This window comes from Periplaneta americana, chromosome 7 (assembly GCF_040183065.1).
Source record: "Periplaneta americana isolate PAMFEO1 chromosome 7, P.americana_PAMFEO1_priV1, whole genome shotgun sequence".
NCBI classification, from domain to species: domain Eukaryota; kingdom Metazoa; phylum Arthropoda; class Insecta; order Blattodea; family Blattidae; genus Periplaneta; species Periplaneta americana.
In genome coordinates this window covers 91,597,344-91,621,803 of record NC_091123.1, presented here as the reverse complement: position 1 = coordinate 91,621,803, position 24,460 = coordinate 91,597,344, and positions in this window count along the sequence as shown.

Below are 24,460 nucleotides of genomic sequence, written 5' to 3'. Positions count from 1 at the left end.
TATATTAGAAATTATGTTTTGGCGCTTGACTTATTATTATTAGACCACAAACACTAGTGAGCGTCTTGTTCGTATTCTTCAGGATTTTTCAACAGCTATTAGCCTCTGCTCTGGTGCTAACATCGGAGTATTATTGGCGATACCATTTATAACACTATTTCGCCACTAACTCAAATTTCAACTTTTTGGTGCTTGATTTGCTATTTACTTACATGTCACAAATTATTTCGAGTTTTAATTGTTGCACAATATTCGTAAGTTTCACATAATGTAATGTAGCTACATTGTATTTACTATGTATGTTTGCTTTGGCTATATCGTAACTAATGTATAACAGAAATATGTATTAACTTCTATTCCTAATGGCAACATATGCCTTGTTGTTCGTGAATTCAGTGTTTGCATTATTATAATGATACAAAAAATAAAATAAACAGTGAACTCTAAAAGAACATCTGCACAGAGTAAACTAATCTTTTACAATACTAAAAGGTAAATGAATTGTTAATAAAGTACTACAATTTAACTGAAAATCTCTCTCATTAAACATTAAATGGATCTATTATAGTTAACTGGCATAAGATTAAAAAATAGCGAAATTATAGTTTTTTAACTGCAACTCCTTTAAATTTTAAGGTCTGATGTTATACAGCGTGAACTTAAAATGTGGGGACAAACATCAGAAGATGATTCTTGATAGGAGAAGGAAAAAAAGAAAAGATCATATGAACATTACATATGTTCGAAAACTAAAGTTTTCCATGATATATGGTAATACTGCTATTCATGACGTCTATCTTTTCCAGCAGCAATCATATCACTTATAAAGTCTTTACGCCTATTTTTAGTTGAAGATCAGCTCCGTAGTGCACGTTGTAGTGTTGTCAGAATGATCCAGCATTCATATCAGGAGCAAGTGAAGTGGACAAGTGAATGGGAATGGTCGGGAGGCTGAACGGATCTACCACGAAAGTTCTCTCACAGACAGCAAACACAACATAAAACAATTTATTGCAACAGGTTTCGTCGTCTGTGTGAGATGGGATCATTTGATGGAATGCATGTGGACAGAACGCATCTGCATAAAGTTCGTACATTTAATCTGGAAGAACATGTTCTACAAGACGTAGACAGTCTCTGTGTGAGCTGTAGGCATGTGGCCTGCTAGCGTGGTGTAACCTGGCCATTATAATAGTATTTGGCAACATGCACTATGGAGCTGATCTGCAACTGAAAATAAGCATAAACACATTCTAACTGATATGATTGCTGTTATGAGGGACTGACATTATGGAAACAGTATAGTTATGTATAATGGAAAACATTCTTTTTCGGACATAATGTCCATATTACCTTTTTTGTTCTTTCACCTACTTTCTGAAGTTTGTCCCCACATTTTAAGTGCATTTGTAAATCCTTAGTTATGATGTGATAAATTAAAATCATTTTGCTTTTTTTTTTTTTTTAATCAAATGAATATGAAAGATTTTGTGATAAATGTTACCTTATGATGATAGTTTACATATAAAGCATAATGAATAAACCTACATTAATATTGGTACTGGTACTATAGACATAAGTGTGAAAATACCAGAAGTAGTTATGAAGAGTTTTAAATGTAAAATCATTACCGAATACACAGACTGTATTCTATAGCCTACTAAAATATGCTGGGAACCACTGAATTACACTAACAAGACAGTTACAAGAGTAATAGAAACAATATATTTTTTATGCTAGAATCATTTTGTACTCTTTTCGTAGAATTAACAATTCATGCCATTGTAGTCTGCAGGAATACACATGCGTGTGACATATATAGCATTCTCACATAAGCCTCTCATATACACACAATTACAAAGTGAAGAAGAGATATTGCATAATTTTTGTTTACTTGTATAATGTTTTTATACAAATGGGTGCAGAAATGTTCAATGGATCTTCAATCATATCTTGACAATACAAATGATATGTTTTAATTACGTTATCTTTCATTGAGTTACAGACTAAACAATTTTTAAATTGCGTGTAACAATAAATAGCTCAACCTTTGCTTAAATATCCGCATGGTGGTATTTAACAAATGAATCTCACATTATTACAGAATTAGGCAAAGTTATGTACGGTCAAATATATAATCTTAACATATGTCCATAGAATTTATTTCTTTTCTTTTATATATGAGTATATAAAATTATAAATATTTCCAGTATATAGAGATATACATTGAAGAAAAGTAAACGAATATGTAGAAAATTATGTACAATATTTTCATTTTTATTTCAATCCCATGAAGATGTAGACAGAAAAGTACAATAACAGTTTTGTTATCTATCATTAATGGATAATGGAGCATGTAGTATTTTTTTTAACTCAACACAAGAAGAAACTTTTACCATATGCTGAACAATTTCTATGCATTAAAGAAATTAAATTCAGATTTATTTAGTGTTATTTTGTCTACATGAACATCCACTCTTGGCATTCACACTTAAATTAACCAAAGCTTTCTAATTACTATTGCACCCCAATTGTGCTGTGTCGACATTGTTTCTATTTATATTTTAATAAGCATCCCTCACTTTTTAATTTTTTACAATCATATATAATAACAGCATTTGTAGTTATACAAAATAAGGGCACACAACTAGATTTATCACCAGTGAAATAACACGTTTCTGATCATAAGATCTATTCGTTAAAAGAAAAAAGAACAAACAAATGGGGAGGAGGGTGGAAGAGCAGTCTGTTAAGTAAGAAAATGCCAATGTGTCGGGATGTTCAAATTTTTGAGGTTGTATTTCATTTTTCATTTGTGCTGTAAGTACTATCATTGCTGACTGAACATTCAAGGTCTAGACAAGCATGCTAATTTTAGTCATAAAATGAGAGAACGGATTAATTTCAATATACGGAGGACAACAGACTGACAGTCTAATATATAGCAGAAAAAGTTTGAAATACTCTCATGATGATGAATATGTTTCTAAGTATGCTAGATACCATACTGTCAGTCTATTTTATATATCAAGCTATGATATTAATCTCTTTCCTGATGTACATAGCATCTTTATATAAAAAAGAACATCGTGACAGCCATCCCTCACACTTAAATAAAAAATTTACAAAGCTCATGTTTCCTGACGTAAATAAAAATTTATTACTACTTTGTAAATTATTCGCATACACACATATGCTCCCTAAAGCCGCCCATTATAATTGAGGTTTTCGTGGTTTTCCTCAGTCTCTCCAGAAATATTTTGGGATAACTTCAAAAAGGCCACAAACGATTCTTATTAAACAACTTCCTATTCATGAAGTCCTCATCATATCATTTTACCGGTTCTATGTAATTTCTGCATTTGAACATTTTTGCTACATAAACCGGTAGTAAATATTTAAAATTTGCACACAACATGCCACAAAAGTAACCTTAGGTTCTGCTTTCAAAATAATAATCACGAAGTTAATTTCTTTAACTATAATAAAGCAGTTATTTAAAAAAAATAAGTTATTTGTATAACTTCTAATTAAAAGAACTGCAACTTCTTTAATTGGTAACACTCACTACATGTAAGGTGAAAGGTTGTCCTAGCAACAATGTTGATTTTTTTTTAAAGCTGGTGTTATCTTTTGGTATCCTTACACACAGAATAAAGCCATACAGTACTTATTAGCCTTGTCACGAGAAAGGGGGGAAAAAAACATTATAAGGAGAATGAAATTTAATTCAATGATATAAACATATTTTTGGGACTATAATTTTTTACAAGAAAGGAAATCATTTATAAAAGTATAATACGCTTAACTTATTACTTGCTGTTTCTGCATGAAACCCTTTTCAGATTAATATGAATATACATGTGAATATGACTTGTCACAAAACAGCTCGTAACAATTTGTTTCAAGTGAATTATGTGTATTTGCATAAATAATATATTTTGTTTTAAAATATTCTGATTTCCGGTCATATTAAAGAAATAATTTTCAAATGCTGGAATATTTGATAACACACAATTACTATCCGAACAAACATTTGAAGTTGCAAGTGTACATTTCTCTTGTAAATTAAATTGTTAATGACTAATATAAACAATATTAGTCTCATAGTTTGATGTTATAGCTGCAAGCATGAAATCCAAAAAGACGAGTTAGAGGGAAAAAAAAATTCTGACAATATGCACCTTAAAAAAAATTACTAAAAATGTCAATACAATACATTCTCTATACTTTATAATAAAAATTATGATCAACACACATATTTAACATAACAACTGAAGAAAAACCAAATTTTACACAGTAGGTACCTAGATAAAGATAATTATTATTTATAATACTGACAAATACTTCACTGCCAATACTTCTAACCTCGATTTATTTTCTTGGTATCAATTCTATCATATAGTTCACGTGAATCTTCATATATGTATAATACGTAGCTATTATTAATTTCTGACACTTAGTCAAGTCCTCTACTTACATTTTCTGTATGTCTAACAGTTCTATTTCTTTGGTTTCTTTACTACAGTGTGTAATTTACATTATTTCAAACAGTGGCCATCTCACCATCTCATGCACAATTCAATTAAAAGGTAGATATGTTCTTGTCCATCAGCTTCCTTTGCTTTTTGGACTAACATACGACAATATTTCAATAACTACTACCCATTCAAGAGTTGTACGACAAAACATTTTGTTGTATTGACAACTTACGCTTTTTCTCTGGGTAAAGTGTAAGTACACCAGCGGTGACCAAAGTGGGTGTCGTGATTAAATTGTGTAATCACAGACATTCAAACGGGTACGAGGAGTTTCCTGTACATTGCTGTGTGTTTCATTCACGTACTGAAGGCAAGCAGTGGTGGTATCATGTCACTCTACAAACTCTGTCTCTACAAGCAGTAAGAGGTGATTTCGTAAAGAATGAGAAGGAGAACTTTTCTGTTGTTCTGTCGGAGAAAATGTAATATGTTTACTTTGCTCAACGGTTCAATTAGGAATATATAGAAACATTAATTGCCACGCTGAATAATGTATTATTTTATTATTATTATTATTATTATTATTATTATTATTGACTTCTAAGTATGTATTTCTATAATTCTTCTGTACGTGCATGAATATTGATATTTTTAGATCTTCTCCCTAGAAGGATAAAATTATTAGGTTTTATGTCAATTTTAATCTTCTTAATCTTTAGATGTGGGTAACTATTTATTAGTTATTCATTTAATAATAATATTGTAGAAAAACTGATTCAATATTATGTGGCAACCAACTGTTAAATGCCAGGAATTAACATAAGTCTTAAATCACAGCCAGGAAGAGAAAGACGACATAAATAAATGTAAGGAAGTCGGCTACCTAATGGGGTTTGAAATATCTCGTGCTCTAAAGCCTTTTAATAGAGTAGAATTTCTCAAAAGAATAATGATTAAAATAGCTTAAATAACTTTTCCAAAGAAGTTTTTAATTTTGAAAAACTACGAATTTCTCAACCAAGTATCGAGAGAAGAATTCAGAAAATTCTTAATTGTATTCAAGAGGAAGTTAAAAACAGAAGCAAGAAAAATCGTATATTATTCACTGGCTCTTGATGACAGCAGTGAAATTACTGATACAGCAAAGCTTGAGATTTTTATCCGCGGGATTGATCAAGATGTTGGTGCAGGAACCACCACTGGTTGTAGTTTCATGCCAAGTACCTTTCTTCCGTCTCCTTACTTCATAGGCTGTCTGTCGCATGTAATCACTGCAGTTCGAGTTTTGGTCACCACTGAAGTACACAGAAAATGTGACCTGTAATTTCTCTGACTAAGGTTTAGTAAAAGAGCAGCAAACAACATTTTGAATTGTAGCCTCACTGCTTTACGAAAAGAATTAAATGTAATTCAATGATGAAAACATGGAAAAAATAGCTTAAATTAAATTAATGGTAAAATTGGCGCCTTGGTAGCTTAATTAGCAGAGCACTGACATGACTGTAGATCTGGGTTCAAATCCCAGCGATGGCTGAGTCATATTTCGTCGGCTTAGAGTGCTAACCGCCAAAAAGAAAATTTTACAAGGGAAGCAAAAAACTAAGTTTAAATTAAGGGGACACTCAACTTAAAAATTGGAGAAAAAGTGTCATAGAAATGAAAAATTAAATTTCTACACTAATTTACGTGACAGAACTAAATCAATATGCAGGATTCTTCCCCTATTCATTGAGAAGTTACAGTCAAATGCACAAAGCCAAAAAATAAAAAATAATAATTAAAAGTGATACTTCAATTAATGAATGATTAAAAATCGAAATATTTTTTTTATTTTGAAAAGTATTGGATCTAATGAGCTGAGATTTTGCATGTTGCTTTCCATGTATATATTAAACTTTTTCTCCAAATTTGAAAAAGATTGGTCAAATAGGAAAAAAGTTCCAAAATATAGTTGAGTGTCCCCTTAACTCTGAAACTTTGGGACCAAATCCATAGTATAGGTGGCATTTGTACCTTTACTTTGGATTTGGTTCTAAAGTTTCAGAGTTAATTTAAACTCAGTTTTTTGCTTCCCTTGTAAAATTTTCTTATTGGCGGTTAGCAAGTTTACACTCTAAGCCGACGATTTGTGGGGTTTACTCAGGTTCCCCCATTTCTTTCCATAATTCCACAGTCATTCTCCATTTCAATAGTATCTACCAAAATGGTGCAGCTAGATGTAGTATTGTTTTTGGCATAAAATGTCATCAGTCTAAGGAGGCACACTACTTAGGGGTTGAAAGGGTGCTCTAGCAGGACTTCCATCAAACCTTGAGCCTACATGGCTAAATTGACAGATGACACAACATAGATGAGTCACCTATCTGCAATAAAGCAGTCATTCTGACTCCAACAACCATTCCCACAAAAGATGTGGTAAAGCACAATAAAACTTCAGGCCCCTCTTCTGTATAAAAGGGAAGAGGGGAAAGTAAAATTATATTATACACTATCGTTTAATAATGCTTACTTACCCACATTTATTTCACAATGGTAAGGATACTGATTTTGAATGTCAACAAATACTGAAAATGGAGGAGCTGCAAGACAAAAATGAAATGAGAAAATTTTATAATAAAGTGAATAATGCAAGAAAGGAATATAAACCAAGAATATCCATGTGTAATAGTAAAATAGGTGAAATTATTAATGAAAAAAATTAAATTTTAGAAAGATGGGTTGAGCATTTTAATATTTTATTAAATGGTGAGGAATACATTGTAATGGAGACAGTGGCGGCTCATGTTAAGGGGCACATGGGCACGTGCCCTCCCATTCGTTTTATTTTCCGACAAAAAAAAAAAAAAAGCAATTTTTGCTTAAAATTATCTGCTCAAAACTTAATGATTTAAGAGCTTCCATTCAGATATAAACATACTGTGAAATGTGAATGCCTTCAGCTACCAGTATGTTGAGCGAGTGAAATCGTGGAAACATCTGTCTCGGTCACCGTAGTTGTAGTGTCCATCCTTTGCACATGCGCACAACACTCAGAGTTTCAAGTGCAAGAGTGCGGTGTGAGGTGATGGATGCGGGGATCGAGAAGATTAGAGGGGAAGCGTCTGCCAGGGCTCAGTTATTCGCGTGGCCATCCTGTGCACATGCGCAAATGGTTTTAAAAAGTAGAACGCAAATGAGGAAGGCATTACGTATAGAAGTATGATGGTAACACTGTCATGGCCCGAAGAACCAATTGAGTTGTCAGCTTAGCTATTCTGTAGCTAGATATAGTTTTTTTAGATTAGTTACTATAATTGCTGTATTTCATATAAGAGGTAATGCTTTACTATTTTTTCCGATTAATTTAGCTATTAAAATTAAACCGTTTAACAATGTTAATATAGAAGTTTAGCTATATTCAAAATTATGGTAGGCTGCTTTTTTTTATTAAGAGTGTTGGCAACATTGACAACTGTACGAAATATATGTTATCGGTTCTTGCATATTTGTATTTGTAGCAGCAATAATAAAATTCTGAGTGTTATTAAAAATTCTCTTCTTTTCTATTTTAAGTGTGAACTAGTGTTCGTTGTGTGCTTGTGTACTCGTTCATTTCAATATGAATAAAGTTAGTGAACTAATTGGAAGACAATTATATTTCGACAGCAGAGTTCGCGCCAAGAAAGATTGACAGCATTAGCAATGCTTTCAATTGAGAGTAAAATGGTGCGTTTGATTCCTAACTTTAACCAGCGAGTTATCGAAGTATTTGTTCGAACTAAGGATCAAAGAATGGACTTCATCTATAAATAGAAATGTGTGTATATTCTTTATATTTACATTTTGCTATTGAAATTTTCAGCAATTATTCAGTATCGCAAGCCAATGTTCGTATAGTGAGGAACCTATGGGTTCAATTAATCAAATTATTGTTTTAATTAATTAGTGTTTTAAGTTGTGCCCCGCCGAATAATTTGGTCACCATCCACCACGAAGAAGAGATTCATCTGGAGCCCCAAGATTTGGAAAATGAGAACACCATCACTGATTCTCCAAATCTTGATGAAGTTACGGAAGCTATTGAAAGGCTGAAAAATAACAAAGCCCCTGGCTCTGATGAAATACCTGCTGAGTTGGTTAAACATGGCGGAGAAGGCTTATATACCTTTTTATATGAGCTGATAAGGGATATCTGGAATAATGAAGAGTTACCACATGGTTGGCATATGAGTATCATATGTCTCCTTCAAAGAAAGGGTCACAACTTGAATATGCAAATTATCAAGGAATATCCCTGGTCAATGTCACATACAAAATTTTATCTGACAACTTATTCGTTGCCAGAGTGGAAAACTATATACATTTGGAAATAGGATTATATCAGCGTGGTTTCCGCAGAGATATTTTAATATTTTGTATAAGGCAGGTCCTGGAAAAATATCTGGAATATGGAATCGACATTTATTTGTTATTCATGGACTACGAGTCTGCCTATGATTCAGTTGTGAGGAGTGAACTGTACAAGGGGCTTAGAGAACTTAAGATCCCCCAAAAAAATTAATCAACCTATTGAAATTAATCATGGAAAAAAGAGAATGTATGGTAAAAATTCAAGGGAATTTATCTAGAGCATTTGAATAAAAAAAAGTCTAAGACGGGGTGATTCGTTGGCATGTTTACTTTTTAATGCAGTTCTTGAAATGGTCATCAGGAAGAGTAACATATATACAATACATCATGAATAAATCTGTCCAGTTGATGGCTCATGCTGACGACATAATAATAGTCAGTCAGACATATGAAAGAATGGAGGAAGCCTTTTTGAGTCTTGAAATAACTTCAGCATCATTTGGCTTGAAAATAAATCAAAAGAAGACCAAACTGATGATAGCCTCAACTTCAAAGGTCAGAAGAGAAAGATTTGGATGGAGTATCCAATTGGGAACATTTAAGTTCAAGAGAGTTGATGAATTTGTGTATCTTAGATCCCTGATAACAAATAATATTTTAGATGAAGAGATCAGTAGGAGACTTGTTTTAATGAATAGAGCATATTACAGACTACAAAAGGTTTTCAACTCTAAACTGTTATCACGAAAGACAAACATTCAGATTTATAAAACATTAGTTGTGCCAGTTTTATCATATGCAATCGATACATGGTCATTGAGTAAAAATAATGAAAACTGATTGAATGCATTTGAACGGAAAATTTTGAAGATATTTGGGATTGTGAATGACAATGGTGTGTGGAGAAAAAGGTTTAATTATGAGATCTATGATCTGTATAAAGACATTGACCAGGTTCGGAAAATTAAGATCAACAGATTGAGATGGGTGGGTCATGTGGCCCAGATGGAACCAAATAACCCAGTAATGCGTAGGGATTTGAAAATCATGGGTGTCAGGAACTGGAAGAACAAGGCAATCGATAGGAACCAATGGGAAGATATTCTTAAGCAGACCAAAACTCGACCAGGATTATAGTGCCAGGGATGATGATGATGATGATGATGATGATGACGATGATGGACACTGATTACCGCACTGAGTGAAGTAATCAACTCATTACCACTCTCAGTGTGTAATCAATTCTCGAAAATATTAATTCTTTCGCTGAAATGAGTGATTCTGAAGAAATCTTTCCTTTAGATTTTTTTTATTTTACTGGGTTATTTTACGACGCTGTATCAACATCTAGGTTATTTAGCATCTGAATGATGTTTTGGCAGATAAGTGCAATGGATTTAGAATCTTTGAATATAGATTTATTCTATAAATAGTATTTATGTTTAGGGAATGAAGGTGATAATGCCGGTGAAATGAGTCCGGGGTCCAGCACCGAAAGTTACCCAGCATTTGCTCGTATTGGGTTAAGGGAAAACTCCGGAAAAAACCTCAACCAGGTAACTTGCCCCGACTGGGATTCGAACCCGGGCCACCTGGTTTCACGGCCAGATGCGCTGACCATTACTCCACAGGTGTGGACTTTCCTTTAGATATTGAAGCAGTAGCTTCAAGTTTTATTTTATCCCTTTTACCAGAAAAATAGAGAGTTAAATATGAATTGGCAAAAGAGTGCTTCTTGAAATGTGTAAAGGTAAGAAAGTAGGTAATATTACAAATGAGAAGGTTTTGCAAGCTTATTTTGAGCATTTATCTAAATCTTATAAACCTTCGCCTCTGTGAGTATCTTATTCCATGTTGTGGAGTGAGATGTCCATGAAAACAAATGTTAGTAAATATTTCAGCAAAATAATTAATATTTGATTTGCAGCTAGGCCTATATCAATTGTAAATATCATAGATATTATCAGGTTGCCATACCAATCAATAACTTACTATTTATTTATTTAATGCAGGGCTTATGAGCTTATCATTAGCCACTCAATAACTATGATCTATGGATTCCAAGGTATAACCTGCATTGATGGCCAAATGCACTAATCTTGATCAAAAACGACAATGATCGGGGATCACAACACTACAGCAAAAGAAAACCACGATCAAAATACGATTGTGGTGCACCAACAATGATCCTTGATCATAGAAACCTGTACTTTAAACTGCTCTCTTCACCCAGGTGAACTCTAAGATTGCACGTCATTTCTACAAAGAAAATGTTCATAGAAGAACAAAGATAAAAACAGAACATACTTAATTGTTATGTGCTTCGACTTTGTTAGATCACTCTGCCTGATAAGTTGGTTTATAATGACACAGAAAGATAAAATGAAAACGGACGACAAAAAGAGAACCCCGAAATTTTCAGGCCATGAAATAGGGAATCTTATAGAGCTGATTGGCACTTATGCCAATATTCTCTGAAAGAGACTAAGGCCATGTCCCAAAGTTCAAGTCTCTACTACATGTTAGTGACTAGCAACTAGCTGACTTGTAAACTATACAATAGAGAGCTTTGGACATGGCCTTCTTCACAGACTATTTTTCTGAAACCCATAACATTATGATATAGCACTAAATTAAGAAGGCAGTGTTCTAATGCAGTTTGGCTTCAGAAAAGGAAAAGGTACAAGGGATGCAATTAGACTACTACGAACAATCAGCGAAAGATACCTAGAGAAGAATAAAGAAGTGTATATAGTATTTGTGGACCTATAAAAGGCGTTTGACAGAGTGGATTGGAAAGACAGGAGGCTGTTCAGTAACCTATATATGAAACGAGTCAAAGTCAGGATAGAAGGAATGTCTGAAGGAAGTGAAAAAGGGAGAGGAGTATGACAAGGATGCCCTTTATCATCTACTTGGAGGATGTGGTGAAGACCTGTTTTCACAACAAGGGAGGGGTAAAAGTAGGAGGAAGAAGAATAAAGTGCACAAGATTTGCTGATGATATGGCATTGTTAGCAGAAGAGGAGACGATACTAAGGGATATGCTACAGGAGCTAAATGGCAGCTGTGAGCAGTATGGGATGAAGATAAATGCAAACAAGACGAAGACCATGGTTGTTGCAAGAAAAATAAAGAAGGTGAGCTTGCGAATTCTAAATGAGACAGTAGAGCAAGTGAACAGCTTCAAATACTTGGGGTGTACTAAAGGCTGTGTGGTGTATCTTGTCTCACTGTGAAAAGAGAGAGAAACGAGATATGTCTTACTTCCTCTGTATTGTTATGGCAATGGGAGAGTGAAGCGATGCCGTCCATCCATCCAGTGGCGGAAGGGACCAGTTGATACCTTCTGTAGTGCAAAATAAAATTACGAAATATCTCTCTTCGTACTGTATAGTTCCGTCACTGAGCTTGTCTTTCAAGAAATTGAGTTTTATAGCCTGTACAGTGACAAGGTTTTGAAAGGAATCCTGAAAATTTACAACCCTCCTATAATCTCCACCCTCATTTGAAGGGACTTGGTTTTATTGCTACTAAGACAAGATAAACCTTACCAGGTATATAAGCAGTAACATGAGCTGCAGCCAGGAAGTCAAGAGGAGGATAGCAATGTCAAAGAAAGCTTTTAATAGAAAAAGGAGCATCTTTTGCAGATCTCTGAAAAAAGAACTAAGGAAGAGACTAGTGAAGTGCTTTGTGTGGAGTGTGACATCATATGGGACAGAAACATGGACACTACGACAAACTGAAGAGAAACGAATAAAAGCATTTGAAATGTGGATATGGAGAAGAATCGAGCGTGTGAAGTAGACAGACAGAATAAGAAATGAAGCTGTGTTGGAAAGAGTGGGTGAAGAAAGAATGATGCTGAAACTGATCAGAAAGAGAAAAAGAAATTGGTTGGCTCACTAACTGAAAAGAAACTGCCTACTGAAAGATGCACTGGGAGGAATGGTGAATGGGAGAAGAGTTCAGGACAGAAGAAAATATCAGATGATAGATGACATTAAGATATGTGGATCATATGCGAAGACTGAGAGGAAGGCAGAAAATAGGAAAGATTGAAGAATGTTGGGTTTGCAGCGAAAGACCTGGCCGAACACTTATGTATCGGTATATGTTCTAATGCACTTTCATTACGAGTTATCATCTGTTATTCTTTGAAAATGTTAGTTGTTTCCCAGTGAACAGTTCATGAAACTTGATTGTCAGGTTTATGAACTGATTGGTAGTTTCCTCAGACCCTATAAAACAAACGTAGAAAGATGTAGAGATGTAAAAAATGTTAAAAAGATATATATGAAAATATGTTTTGTTATCAACAGTCGAAATATGTGGAAAAAATAAGGACCTGAAATTTTACAATACAGTATTTAAAAAATGTAAAGCAGGTACTAACAATGCCAATGTTCAAAGTTATCGTGCTATTGTACATTGCATTTACATTTTATTTCCACAGAATCTTCAGATTTCATAACCCCAATTGCTATTGGGGTATCCATGTTTATTTAGTGAACAAGTCAATAATAATGCAAGCATTTTCGTTCACTAACTACTGCAGACTTGAATATTATGCACTATGTACCTTTGGATTGTAACTTCTGACGTCACATTTGGTTGTTTAGTCAACAATCTAGTTCACTTCAGTTGTAAATGTAGCTTTGAGGCACATCCTAAGAGCTAGTGCACACGTAAGACTTGTCGGCTGATTGTCCTGTTGTTGTCATGTGAAGCATGTAGCTTATAAATGACACGACAGTTCTATCTGTAAGCATGCATACACATACGACTGAACTGTTATTCTCTTGTTCACTTTCATTCCACATTCTTGTCTCTATGCTCACCGAGTATGGACATTAACATTATTACATGAAGAGAATATCGAAAAACGCCTTGCTCTATATGACAAACAATTAATGTTGTTTATTTTAATTGGTTTAATATACTACACTTTATCAATTGCTATGACTATCTAGTGTCTGAATGAAATAAAGGTGGTAATGCCAGCGAAATGAATCCAGGGTCCAGAACCGAAAGTTACCCAGCATTTTGTTCTTAAAGGGTTGAGGGAAAACCCCTGAAAAGCCTCAATCAGGGAACTTGTCCCAACCAGGATTTGAACCAGGGCCCGCTCATTCCACAGTCAGGCATGCTAACCGTTACTCTACACCTGTAGACCAACTTTGGTAAGAGAATTGTTCAGCTGTGGTACCAGGATGAAGCGAATTGTCATCCGAAAATAAAACTGAAGCAAGTTTCTGTCCATCCGAGTAGAGTGGTCATGTGTGTCTCGTTTCCCCCACCCGTTTCTGTTGGACCCTCTGTAAAGGCTTGTGGATGAACTGTCTTAGCTATTTCCTGAAAACATTTGCTGTTTGGAATTGAGACTTCTACGCAATATTACACAACTGTTTAAAATAACATAAGGAAAAGGGCCTCATTAAGTAATTCACTGTTACATAATTTTCCTTGTTTTGATGATGCTGCGACATAACCACTCGGATGGACAGTAGTTTGTCTTTTATTTTATTTCAATTATTTTTTAACAATTAAAGGTTAAACTTATAGTGCAGATCTATTTATTTGATAATATATTATTATGAACAATTTCATGGTAGCCTACTTTAATGGTTGAAATATTATTATGCGAATGACTAAGCAGCCATCTGACTGTCTTATGTGTGCAATAGTCCTAAAGGTAGATGGTTGAAGTTAACTATCCAATTTAGTATCACAAAAGGTGATTTATATTTATAATATTTGAAAATTCATATAATATGCCACAGCATTTTTATTACATCCACTAAAGCAATAAGTTATTATAAATAATAATAATAATAATAATAATAATAATAATAATAATAATAATAATAATAATAATAATTGCTATTTTTTGTAACACTGGTACTATAACATGAAAGACACTCTTTCAGCTTTCCCAATAACGGGACTGCCTCATTGGGCAAAGCATAGTGAAAACAAAACAGATCACAAAAGAGAAATGTAGGAAACGAACAAAAAAAGGGAAAATTAAGGACAGGAAAGATAATGCATTCATATAATAGGCCTAAACATAGTAAACAAACAGATTAGACGTTCAAAGAAAAGTTCTTCCTTTTTAGGAAACAATGTACAGGTGGTATTTCAAAATGACAAGTGATCCTCTGATAGCAGGAAGGGAAACATCACGAATAAAGTCGTTGTTCAGCTGGAACTTCTTGCAGAAACTGACAAAGAGGCGAGGTATTGTGCCCCTAGCGCCAACCATTAGCCCAACTACTTCAATGGAGGTGAGGTGATATTTCTCCAAATAAAATTCTGCATTTTTCTGCGTGGACTTCAGCGGGCTGTTGTTCCTGTGCCTCGAACCTAACTGTTGGGTCGATAATGTAGGCGGATGTAGAACCTGGTGGAATGGCAAGCATGTAAATTCACTGACAGGTTCCCTCTTGAGAGATGCCAAGGATTTCTTCATGTACAGTGAGATCTTTCTTTCTCAAGGCTTCGGCAATCATGGTCCTGATTCTGTGATGTCTAGAGTTCTGCAGCGTCTCGCTGAAAGGACAGGTATCCAAAATGTGGCCAAGAGTTTCAATCTCACTGACGCAACGACGACATCTCAGGACCTTCTTGGTATAGCATGCAGCGGACAAACATTAGCTGTCATTTTAAGATCTAGTCTCCATTCACTGCTAGTGAGACGATCAGGTTGTCAGATCCATTTATTGGCGGAAGTGAACTCCTCATACAGGATGACGCCTTTCCCTTTTTGATTAAAAGAGACGAAGATTGAAATGCTCACTCCCTGAGCTCTTGTCTTAATTTTTTCACTTGAACTGAATCAGAAGAGATGTTTTGAAGTCCAAGTTTATTTAAACAAACCCCAATTTCATTAGACAAGTTGCGACAAGCATTTACATGGATATTTTGGGATCGTTGTAAGCTCTGACATGCATTGATATGCTGCAAAAAAGCTTCCCAGCTGGAGTTAAATAGTCCCAATCCTTTGCATAAAGCATGTTGTCTGGCATATTAGTGAGAAGCTGGAGTATTTCCTTCAATGTGGTTTTAATGAGAACATCAGCATCAGAAAGAAATTTGGCTGGTATTTTATTCAGTGGTGTCTGAAACTTGTTAATCAGAGTAGGACAGATGTAGCTACATAACACAGAATATTTCTGATGATGTTGTAATAGAGGAGTTGATGCAAAGATATCTAGTTTGTTCTTTAACTTTTCCAATTAAATAGTGTTTCTCTACATTTTAGATGTCAGGTCACCTATTGATTTGAAGGCATGTTATGATAATATAACACGAAATCCATCTATTTGATAGAATCCATCCATTACAGATCGTAGTTCTGCCTTTCAAGGAAACTAAATATAGCATATGGGAGAAATACGCAATAATGTTTGATACATTAATAATGTGTAGTACCGTGGTATGATGGGAATTAGAAACATCAGCAATCTGCAAACACAATGTTAAATGCCCATGTAGTGTATGATCTTAACATCGTTAAAACTTTCCACAAATCATTAATGTTAGGGGCACAATTTATTAACCCAAACATCCACTCAGAGTTAAATTAGAAGCATGTATCCATTGATTTACTGGTACTGTCTCATCACTACAACAAGTGCTGGAACACACGTCCATTGATTTCCAGACAAGCATTGCATCGACATGCTATACTTTCCATATCCTTTCAAAGATACTAGGCATTTCTCTAATTTCAGCTACTGTGCAGACAATGCGTGTTGCAAGATCTTCTTCAGAGTCAACAGGGGTTTCATAAACCACAGGTAGTAATCAAATTGGTTAATGCATGATACCGAGCTCAGAGAGTAAACAAACCGGATCGAAGAATGATACTGTGCTGACAGAGTAAACAAACTGAGTAGTAGCATTAAACCACTCTTGCACTGAAACGAAGCATCTGAGACCATGGGTTTCTTAACGAAAAGTGTTTGAAATGTTTGTCGGTCTAATTTAGAAACACTCTGTATACAGAATGCCAATCTGACATCGGTGTCTATTTAAATAATACAGGTACATCATCATTTTCTATTCCATCAAGAACATGGAAACTTTTCACGTAACTAATTAGGTACTTAGATCAGTAGCAGCCAAATGAAGATGGTGAAGAACATTTCATTTGTTATTTTGCGAGCCATTTGATTTATATTTCATATATTAAATTATTCAATTTTAAAAACTATAGCGCCATAAATCAATAAATCTCAAGTACAGTATCACCAGTCTGTTTAAATATTCCTGCTGTTGTGTAACTTTCACGTCTCAGTTCCTTGAGCGGCAGCGACGAGGCAATGATTCTCAAATTTAAAATATTATTTTGTTCTTCTATGTTAGGATGGTTTCTATGACAACGACTGAGACATCCCCCCCCCCCCAGCACTTCCATATTCTTCAAGAAACGGGTATTGCTGTGACGAACACGAATTTGGTCTTCAGCCCAGCCGATGCCCTTTCTATAATGGGTGACACGGAAATTTACGACTACTTGTCTGTCCACCAACATGGCCTGTCCTAAAGAAAATTCTTTCCTAAAAATTCTGCTTTGTCAAGTCTTCTTCCTATATAGGTCCTATTATGTTTTATTATTTTAATTTTTGTGCTGATATCTTCATTCCTTTCATTTTTTATTCTTCTGGCCACAATTTTACTGTCCCTCATAGGAAAATTCCATTAAAAATTAATACTATGAAAACAATGGAAAAAAAGTTTGATATTATGAACACAGCCTTGTTAGTGGAAGTTGTGAATGAATTTTTGCCTTTCCTCCCTCAATACCTCAGTCTGTTTTTCATCGTGTTTTGTGTCAGTAGGCCTATGTCGAGTTATTCAGTTGTGATTGGCCTAATTTTTTTTAATATAATTTATTTTACTTATCACTGTATTAGGTGATGACATTAAGTGTGTTTCAGTTTTTAATGAATTTCTAATAAGTGTGTTAGGACCTACTATATAAGTTTTTGTATTGTTACGTTGCAATGTGAAAATGAACCCATTCAATGACACAGTGTGTACATTAATTCAAACCTCGTTTAATCGCTGGTGTGAATAGTATAAGAGATATCTATTGTTTCTAGACAGAACTCAACCAATTTTGGACATAAACTGTAAAAAGTTAAACTCACAAGCTGGTAAATCATACGAACTTAATTTTAAAACTTCATGGTACTGCAAGCATCAGTGAGTGGTTGTGTGGGAGCCACTACATTGAAATACTATTTTGTTAGTCATGCCTACTACTTGGAGTTAAAAAAGAAAACATGTGTAGATTGAAACTGTATTCAGTGATTTTCTAAAATAATGTTAGTTGTGTTCTATAAGAATATGAAAATTCGGTGGAACATTTAAAGTGCGTGCTGCAGTTCAAACATTTACAGAAGAATATGAACACTATTGGGAATATTCTGAAAGAAAATGCTAGGCTATTGTTAGTGCAATATATTGAAAATGTTTGTTTAAACAGACATGTTATGCGGTCAGTCATCGACGCTGCTTTGTATTTAAGCAAGTAGGAATTATCATTTCGGGGCCATGACGAAAGTATTTCTTCGCTTAATGTGGAAATTTCAGATAGGCCTACTGCACTATGCTAGAATTTTGAACGTAGCGAAAAGTAGAAGTGAATTCTCGGGGAGAAAGTACAGACTGCTGCTACAGTGGAAAAAGTGATGTAGAACATGATCGTAATTACAAGATATTGTTCTTTGAGATCATTGACATCATCATGCAGATCGATAAAAGATTTGGGGATTTAGAAAAACTTCGTTTCGTCAGCCTTGCTGATAGTTCCAAATTTGACACATATAGTAGAAACTTCTAACATGATCCGCTTTTTTCACTGTAAGCTAGCTATTTCAGCATATTAAAAAAGACGCAGTTTCTAAAAACTGAACTTGAGCTTTTATACCAGAACAGTGAATATAGGAATATATCAATTAAGAAAATGCTAGACTTCTTCGTGACACAAAGATGTATTTGGAGAAGTGTATAAGTTATAGTCCCTCATTTTAATACTACTGTCTACTAGTGTATCGGTCGAGAAGAGCTTCTCGTGTTTAAAACGAATACAAACAAAACAGAAGAGACTGTCATCATTAGGGAATATTTCGCTCCAAAAAGATGTGTAGGATAAGATGATGGAATCACAGCCCCTCCATGAGAACGTTATTGGCAGGTTCGCAGCCCTGAAGGAATGGAGGATCAACTTAGTGTACAAAAGATAGGTAAGCAATAAGCATATCTTAATTTACATGTATCGGTAAGTGCATTGATAGTTGGCAGAAATAAATACAATGAAATCACTTTCACGGTTGAATATCATGGGAATTTATGGGAGGGAATTACTTTAGTTACATAATCATGTTCTCTGATTTTTATCAGCTTCCTGGAGCGTTTTTTTGTTTATCTCAAGCCTTTGAGGCACAAAGTTTAACAGGAATGAGATTTCGCGAGGGATTTCTCTTGGCTTTCAAGTCTTGTGTACCTATCTTATATTTTTTTATTCTAATCTTCAGGGCTCAACTTCAACAGTGTTCACCATTCAGGATAAGACTGATGGAACAGTGAAGAAATTAAACTTGTAGTCTCATTGAGTTATCGATACAAAGATTTTCATTCATTTCCCACTCTCAGTGACTAGCAAGACATGATGAACTCTCGTCCGATATCTTTAGAAATATAAAAAATTTTAATTCATTGACATTAAAATTAAGGAAATATTATACTTCCTGCAACACAAAAAACAATCGTATGAAAAATATCTTCTTGGTGACAAATAATAGTTTGTCCATGAAAAAAGGAGATGCACTGTTACAATTATTAGAAATTATATTGTGATTCCAGCTCAAAAATCGTGTTTTCTACAATGTCCCTGTTGCAATGTTCTTATATTCATCACTCACATTTCACGGTGTTTCCCAAACTGCAATATAACACTTAATACCATTAGCATCAGCATACTTGTGTGAGAGTACATTTTCTATTCTGGTCTTCTTGAACAAATAATATAGAAGTAAACTTAATTTGAGAAAGACTTGCGGCTTTCAATATCTACAATAATTGTAGTTACCGGTACTCAATTATTATGTTAAGTAAAAAAAAAGTTTCATTTTTCACACCTAAGACACAATACAACGTAAAATAATTTGTATACTGTATTTTCAGATTATATTCAAAAGCTGAAACCAAAATTTAATATCACTGTCAATTTCTTAAGGAAGGTTAATTCACTGCATTATGCAAACGTTTAATGAGTAGAACATGATTACCAATCTAAATTATACAAAACATTTTGGGGGTCCGCCAAAATTAAATATAAGTTCAAGGGGTTCGTAACACTCAAAAGGTTGGAAACAACTGCTTTAAGCTATAATCTTCTCGTAGATCTACACAGCCATTGAAAAATATGCCTATTCTGCACAACAAAACATACAAATGAGTTGTTTTGTTGGGTATGTAAGGGTAAGACTATTTGTTTCTTTGCCTCCTTGTACTTTTGAAAACTTCGATTTGTTCCTATATCCTATAATCAGTGAGGGAAGTGGGATGGTATGCAATGGTATGGAATATCGCCACTGGTGTCTATGACTAGAAAACATACTATTAGTGAAAAATGACATACCGCCACTGAAAAAATGTGATCCGTAAAAAACTGTTTATACAATCTTTCACAGCAAAGTGTGCTATCTGTTTGCTTCTTAGATCTAAACCACAGCCTTCTGGAACTGTATTCAATGCGAATTTAGACACATTTATTTGATAAGTCAACCCTTGAAATGCTTAACAACTGTAGCATTTCAAGCACAGAAGGCTGTGATCTGTAGCTTGTGGTGGCCATTGTTGCCAATTTAGTGACTATGTCATCAGATCTTATTCTTTTAAAAATATTTTATCAATTATTTAAATAGGGTTACATAAGTACCATTTTAAGTATTCGCACTTTGAAGCTTTAACATTATTTTAAATGATAAGTCTCAATGGACAATGCAAAATAATCTAGCAAAGAACTGTAGTAACTTGAAATTATTTTATTAAGAAATTTAATGTGTTGCTTAAGTTTCAAATACTCGCATTACTGACTAAATGAAAATCTTGAGGTAGCATACCGCCTCTGGTTTTTTCCCCACTTCCCTCACTGACTATAATTAAAATTTGCATTTCAATCTCAACCTAAAAAATATGTCAGAATACCAGACTAGTGATGGTTCTAACGAAATGTCATTTTGTCCTCTCACTAAGACACACAAGAATATGAGATAGCCACTGTCTAAAACAATTGTGTTATATTGTACATTATTGTCTAAACCTGTGTTACTGTTCTAGTTACAAGTGTCCCAATAAATGTGATGATAACCAGTCCGCGAATAAAGGAAAAAAAAAGAAAGAGATTTGTTTAGCAATTATTATGAACAAGACAGAGATTATACAATGTGATGTTGGAACAAAACAGACTTTGAAGTTACACAACTCATATAAGGAAAGGGTTGCCACTTTTGTAACTATGTTAAAGAATTTTCAGATAATTTTAATGAATAGGAAATTATTTATTACAATACATTTAAGCAATTATCTGAAATTATCAATTTTCCTCTAATCAATCCCTATATTTTTTTGCATCCATTTATTCTCTGGGATATTTGAATGCCAATAATGAAAAATGTATAAAGAAGTTTCATTCTGAGAATTGTGCATTATTTCTATTAATATTCACTTAATGTTTAATACCAAATTCTTTATTTCAACATCACTCCAGAATTAAATGAAAAACAACAAACAAACATATTAATAGATTAGCATCAAATGATCTACTTTGCATGTTGCCTAAGTGTTACATCTAGGATGTATGAAAACAATTTTATTGTTTAAATTTGAGTTGTATATATATTCCACATTTAGGATTCAGGCTATGCAGAATATTACACTGAGAAAATGCAGATATTCAAATTAATGAATAATCTATAAGAATAATTACATAACTGAGATTTTTTTTGTATATAGTACAGCTGAATTAAAATGAAGGAACTATCATTGCTATCAGCAACAAATGTATGCAACATGAAACTGTTTAATAGTACTGGTGGAGAGTAAATTGTCAATACGATCTCTTGTGCTCTTGAAATATAATATAAAAGAAAACAAAGTATTGTTATATTTGTATTAATCTGTATTAGTGTGCAAATATTTCTTCCACGATGCATTTTGAAATTGACAATGTATTGTGGTTGGTGTACTATGTACATTTCACAGGAAATATTACATATAATTTTCGTCTTTTATCACCAGGATTATCTTACATAAAATAGTGTCATATCCAGGGTTTATCATAACCATTTATCTCAACTAAAAAGCTATTAGTAAATGTATTTAAATTAGAATTTTCCATCAAAATACCACTGCAATACAATACATAAAATAATAGATAAGTTGCATAAAATTGGCAGCCACAGCTTTATTTCTTTATACCAATATACATTATCCCCATTGCCTCAACTACAATGCTATCAATAAATCTGTAATACGTGTAATAACAATTTAAGTAAAAGGACAATCTAATAAACTGGGACGAGAAGGAAATAAATGATATTGACGAATGCATACTATTTAATATGAATTATTAAAAAAACACTTTAAGACTGAGTGGAAGAAAGATGTCAATAATTTTTAGTAAAACGAGCAATACTTCATTCTGACTTAGAAGTTGATTGGGCCATTTTTTCCTGGTTCACCAAAACTTTTATTCTCTTTTGAAAACACAAGATTTCCATGCTAAATTTCAAGTGATGCAGCTATACAAGCCCCCGCACCTGAGAAAGTTCTTACCATTCGAGATGAAAATTTATAATGATAAACACTGTATTTTGGCTATTATTTAAAACATTCATGAGCATAATGACTGACTACCGAAATAATTATAATACACATGTATGATGTATTCGACGTAATGTGCCCTGTTGTTATGTTAACTCATAAACTATAACCATCCACCAGTGTAGCTCAGTTGACTAAGATGCTTGCCTGCCAATCCGGAGTTGCGCTCGGACACAGGTTCATCCCCGCTTGGGCTGATTACTTGGTTGGGTTTTTTCCGAGGTTTTCCCCAACTGTAAGGCAAATGTCTATGGCGAATCCTGTCTCATCTCGTCAAATATCATCTAGCTATCACTAATCTCATCAACGCTAAAAACCTTGTAGTTGATACAGCGTCGATAAATAACCAAGTAAAAAAAAATAAATAAATTATAACCAACAATCATGTTAATGCAGTGATGAACAGGAAGGAAGACTCAATTCAGCATATGGACGAAATAAATGGCATTTCAAGTTCGGTATCGGGCTTAGGATGGAAAAAAAGATCAATACCCAAGCTGATTCACGAAAAATGTGTTGTATAAACAATGGCATAACCATAAGTTATTGGAAAATTAATTCTGATAAAATTCATTTTATAAATATGATATAACTCATGAATACCATAGGACAAAGAGATTGAGACATGTAGAATATTACATAAGCCCATTCATTTAATCCTATTTCTTAAGCATAACTTTTGTGTTTCATATCAGCACCCTGTTCAGGGAGATGTAATCTAGGCAACATAATCCTATTAGATTGATTAATAGCAAATAATTTAGTCTGTTCCTTCATATTTTTTATTAGAAAGAGGTATCCTAAGTCCTTCTGACCATAGGGCGAAAGAATGATGATGTACTGTGTTAGAAAAAAAAATGTGATTGCAACAGTACTCCTCTATGTCTTCATACACGTTATTATATAGGGTGATTCAGTGACCATGTTACAGAATTTTAGGAATGATAGAGGTCATCAATATGAACAACTTTTATATAGGAACCTATGTCCGGAAATGTTCCGTTTCGTAGTTACAAGCCCAGATATGCTAGTCAGTGTAACCAACTAGAATCGAAATCAAGACCATCTTTGTGAAGTTTGGTTGCAGACAATCTGTCCCGCAAACATTGGTGATTTGTCATCAACATGGTAGAGCCCGATCGCAAATTCATGACACAAACATGCACGAACTTCTTTCTGAGGCTTCGGAGTGGGAGGTTCTGTGTGTGTGGGCGACTTCTTACTCATAGAGCATACTGTTCAAACCCGCCCCTCCCCCAGCAAGACTTTTGGACGAGTCTATGCAAGTGGATGCCAATTCGTCTTTCGTGCAGGTGCCATGAGTTTGCGATCGGGCTCTTAGTCGGCATAGTAAATGATATTTTAACCAATTAAACTTTGTAAATTTTCTTCTATTTTCTTTTGCTCTTCCATAAATGAAATGCATATCGGCAAGTTGCATGGTTTAAACAGTGAAAATATCGTTTACGATATCAACTAGCTTATACTATGTTTATGAGAAATCACAAATGTTTACAGGAACAAGTCGTCTGCAACCAAACTTCAAAAGGATGGCCTTCAATTCGAATCTAGCTAGTTACATTGACTAACATATCTTGGCTCTTTACTACTAAACGAAACATTTCCGGACACAGATTCCTATATGAAAGTTTTCATAATTGTCTACTCTACAATCCCCAGTGAGGGAAGTAACATGGTATGCGCCGGTACGGAATACCACCTCTGGTTTCTGTGGTCAGAAAACATAC